Source organism: Mya arenaria, chromosome 3 (genome assembly GCF_026914265.1).
Source record: "Mya arenaria isolate MELC-2E11 chromosome 3, ASM2691426v1".
Lineage (NCBI taxonomy): Eukaryota > Metazoa > Mollusca > Bivalvia > Myida > Myidae > Mya > Mya arenaria.
Window position 1 is genome coordinate 34156533 of NC_069124.1, and position 5418 is coordinate 34161950.

Consider the following 5418-nt stretch of genomic DNA (forward strand, 5'->3'; position numbering starts at 1 on the left):
AAAGAAATGATAAATCATTGCTTGACCAAAGTAACGATTTGCCCGTGTTTTATGTATATGTACAAAACGCGTACTCAACCACCACCATACTGTTAAATGTGACGTATGTAAGAGCTGGCAGCATAGATAATGCGACAATACAGCCAGTTATAAAAACAAAGATAAAAATAATATTTATTATGACTGATATTGATGATAGTAATGAACAGTAAAGAAAATAATCAACATTGATTAAAACAAGAAACAGTTTTCAATTAAAATATATCTTAACTTCAGGGCTATGTAATACACTACATATTTCATATACGGCATAAATGAAATGAAATATAAAACATAAACTTATTTATTTTCAATCAAAATACAAAGCTTGTTGTAAACAAAATCCTTACTAATAAAAGATAACCTGCATGGGCGTAGCAAGTCCTCCATTCATATGGAATCTTAATTGTGCTAGGGTGGTCCGAAAAAATGCCCCCTGGGGAAATTTTGAAAACCATGATGCAATGTAGTGCCGCAATTCTGGGCGTTCTGAGGCGCTTTATTTATTATTGGGAAAAAGACAGTTTTAGGATCATGTAGTCAAATACGCATACTGCAACTTTGGCTGATTTTTTTTGTCTGAATCATGTGGATTCAGCCATGTACTCGCGTATAGGCAGCTACGCGCCTGACCTGACAGTCTGGCATTTTTTATTTCCTCCAAATGAAAAGACAGGACAAACAAGCAAACTCAAAACATAATATTGCTTGGAATATACAGTAAATTTTATAAACAGATGATATGTTACAATTTACATTTACATTTGTGACTCGGCCGATACCCACGACTGACCCGTTCATTTAATATCATAACGAACCTTTGTGTGGTTTATATGTCCCTGACTCCCCAATCGTAACAACTCGGTCATCTCCGGCAAGCTTCGAGATGGACTGTTTCTGTTTGATTCTGGCCGAGGTGTTTCGATTGCTGACTCCCGATTCATTAGATGGATGGAGAGTAACGAAATGAGCCAGCCGTGGGTATCCGGCGTTGACCTTGGTGATGCCGTTGTACATAATGATGGGACATTTTGTAGGTCCCTGAAGACTTCTTATTCTCCTAACAGTCTTGTACGTAGGTCGTGGTTGCCGGTTTGAGGTAGTCACTTTTTGTGTCGCCTGAAAAAGGCGACATATAGGGGTTACTTTTGTCTGCGGAGGCGGAGGCGGTGGCGGTGGCGGGGGTGGCGGCGGCGGTCGCGTCCCGTTTTCACTTGCCCGGGGCATATCTCGTAAACTATTGGTGGTATCAACTTGAAAATTCATATGTAGAGCGATCTCTTTGAGGGCAAGTGCAGAGCACAAATACTGTTACTCTTGCTTCCATATTTTCAGAGTTATTGCCCTTTGTTAATTGCCATGCTTAAAGTTTTGTCCGGGGCATATCTTGTAGAATATAAGAATTATCAACTTGAAACTTCATATGAAAATATATCTCATGGAGGGCTAGTGCAGTGCACAATAATAGTATCTCTTGCTTTCTTAGTTTTAGAGTAATTGCCCTTTGTTAATTTCCATGCTTAAAGTTTTGTCCGGGGCATATCTCAAAGAATAAAAGAGGTATCAACTTGATCTAATGGAGGGCAAGTGCAGTGCACAAGAACCGTAACTCTTGCATTTATATGTTTAGAGTTATTGCCTTTTGTTAATTTTCAAGCGTAAATTTTGTCAGGAGCATATATCGTAAACTATAAGAGGTATCAACCTGAAACTTAATTGGTAGATAGATCTCATTGAAGGCAAGTGTAGTGCACAAGAACTCTTGCCTTAACGTTTTTACCTTCAGTTTAAATGCAACCTACACTTGAAATTTAAATGGAAACATTATTGTCTATAAATGAATAAATTTGCCAATCCAACAGCTATAATGTCGACAGTAAATAATTCGTCAGGCGACACATCCAACTCGCGGAGTTCTAGTTATCAAAACAAACTTATTGTGAGAATGATCATGTATCACTCAGGAAATGGCGGACGTCGGTTCTGCTAAAAGCCACTTATAGCTACTACGTAAGGACTACTTTGAGCCTCAACTACTAAGAGCTACTAAAAAAAATAAGAACTACTACTTAAGAGCTATTATACTGTTAAGAGAAACTTTAAAAGCACTATGAAATGTAATAATGAAATTCAGAAATGAAGTTTATCCTGAAATTGTTCTATATATTAGCGTATTCTTAAGATAAACTGTTCATGAGATATTTTGTTGACAGGATGTCATTTCCGTTAGAAAAGCGGCGTCGATACTTCCGACAGAACTTTTTATTCTGGTAAAACTTTCCCTAAGTTGACTTTTACTTGGTATGGGCAAACATAGACTGGCCAATACTACTTCTATCCACTAAAATTATAGTAAGGAACAGGCACATACACCTTGAACAGAAACTAGAATACCCTTTAGAAGGCATGCTATTATTAAGCATCTTTACACAAAGGGTCAAAATGGGTAGTAAGACTGAAATAAAATTGGTAACAGTATATTGTTCTGTTCTGATAACAAAATGTCCCCCGTTATGACACTCTGACACGGTCGTCACCTGTTCAAACTTGGGTGTCCAGGACCGTAGCTTTTATGCTCCCAAGTACAACGTCCAGAAGTTGGCAGTTCACGTGTGCAAGAAGCCCCACTATCACAAGTGACCCCTCATTGGCCGAAATAGATAAGGCGCACGAAGCTTGGAAGTAGTCATTCTGTTGATCGACGCCTTTGTGTAATAATATGACTCTATTGGGAGTTATTTAAGTAAACCAGGTGATAAGTGACAAGTGATTATTAGTTGTTGCTTTTTGTGTGTGTTTTTCTGTATTCGGTCTTTGTCCATCATTTTAAAAAAAGGAAACTTTGCGGGTTTTTTATATCCAATACTTAGCAATGAGGACAAGGAGTGGGTACTTGTGATATTTCACCATGTAGGATCTGCCAGCACTACAACCACCGCAACTTAATGTGTCCAACCGGCTCGTGTGAGCAGCTCCACAGAAGTCGTCGTCTCACCCTCCAACTACATCTACATGTTTTAGAGTTTCTGGTAGCTTTTGTCAGTATTAAGTCGGGTGTTTCACTTTTTAAGAGACTTTAAAGCCACTCTTATGTTCATTGATGGGCGAAAATTGTTTGTGTCGCATATAAATGTTTAATTTGTAAGTACAGTTATTTTTATCAATCAGTATTAGTCACATAGTTTATAACAAATATTTTTTTTTTAATTTTGTGATAATATGTTCCATGTATTGATCAAATAGTCTTTTGTAATTCTGTATAGAATGGCCATATATACTAGTTTTATGTGTTGCATATAACTTTTAGTATGTATATGGACGAGACTCAAATAAAGACACACCCTCCCCGAGTACCTTGACAATGATTGAGACTAAATTACCATGATACAATTCAATGGCAATTCTCACCAATAGGTTTATACAAACAAGTATTTCCAATGGCAATGCGCGTGTATAATGTTCAATGATATATTTTTATTTTTTTGCGGTCTATAATTTATTACGTTTACTTAAAGTCTCGCTTAAGTGTCTACTTTTTTCCACAGTAACGTTTTTTAAATGGTTTGTATTTTATTTTCCTCTTTCTTTTTAACATTTTCGCCCCAAATTGTCAATTATTGATGAACCAACATCTTTATATCAAGATGAATTAAGCCTTTAAAATGGTCCACACTCAAATTTAATGAACAATTTTAAGTTATCATCATTAATATTCTCATATTTTCAAATATTATTAAAAAAACCAACACACTTATGTAAACAGTACAGAAATTATATCAGATAGTATAATCAACAACAACAACAACGACGACGACACACGCACACAATCATGTGGTCGAGTTGAATGCCCTTTTGTGACGTTTACTGTTTTAATAAAAAAATATCAAGTACTCTTCATATTTAAAGAGCTATACTTTAATTTAAAGTAGAAATATCAGTTTACATGTACCGATATGCAACTTAAGTTTTAAACCCTTTTTCATTCATGTCCATTTTTCGCACCTATTATTGTATTGGCCCAAGGTGCTATAGTACAGCATTGTTATTATAATAATACATTTATTAATAAAATAGTAATTATTTTTTATAAATAATATAATTAAAATAGACTGATGAAAACGAAACCGGAAGGCATAACAAATATTACTAAATCGCTGAAATACGACAAAAACCTCAATTTTGAAAAAATATCGCTTCAGAATGAAGTTCTAAAAATATGATATTATAACGTGTAAGTTTTCTGCGTACAACTGCGAACATTTAAACACATAACATTTCCACGGAAAGGGATATAGATATCTGCTATTTAAACCTACAAATTTTATCTAACGCCACTATCTCCCAAGGTTTCAAATCTTGGACGAATTTGAACCTTTGAAGCATGGCTCTCAGAGCCACCACTCGTACGTGTGGTCGTGCATGGTACGAGATCTGTCTTCTCTTTTGTCTTCCTAATGACTCCCAGGGTCATCTTCGTACATGCGTATGTGGTCGCGCTTGTAACGAGAACTTATACCACCCTTCATTACAACTACAAGCACTAATTAATGCCTTTATTATCGTTACCCCTCTCTATCACCATTAACTTTTCTCATCATTCTCCATTCTCTTCTTAACTCTGGCTTTTAATCCCTATTTTCCTATCTGTCCTCTCCCATCTAATCTTTAACCCCTAACCCCTTTCCCCTCTTCTACTCCCATTATTCCCCTCTCCTACCTCTTTCCCCTCTACTACCCCATTAATTATTCCCCTCTTCTATCCCATTCCCCGATTATCTCCTCTTCTTCCCCATTCCCATCTTCCATCCATCCCCCATTATTTCCCTCTTCTACCCCATTCTCCTCTTCTTTCTCCCATTACCCCCACACACACACACACCACCACCACCACCACCACCACCACCCGTTCTTATCCCTTCTTCAAAGAGGATGATATGATGTCGATGATAATGATAACATTCACATAAACAAAATCATATTTCGACATTAACAAAAGAGAGGAAAAGAAAGGCATTAACACACTGGATATGAAATTCACAAATAAGAAGATATACTCGTCGATTATGCATTTAAAAAAAATCTGATTATTTTAAGGGGAGTTCATTGCGCATGATACTAGTAACCGAACCCGGTTTAACATACACACTATAATGGTTACGTGTAACCCTTTAATCGTGCAAGTCAAGTGGCAAGGCGAAGCAGAAAAGGAAAACTGTCTTACATTTGCCAAAAATGCTAACCTAAATATGACCAATAGTTATTCACCGTCACCAATTTTCTTTTGAGCAATTTTAAAGGTTTGAAGGTATATTTTTATTGTTATGATATCAAATATTTTGTTGTCTTGAAATCGAGTTATCTTCTCCTGATTGGTTCTGA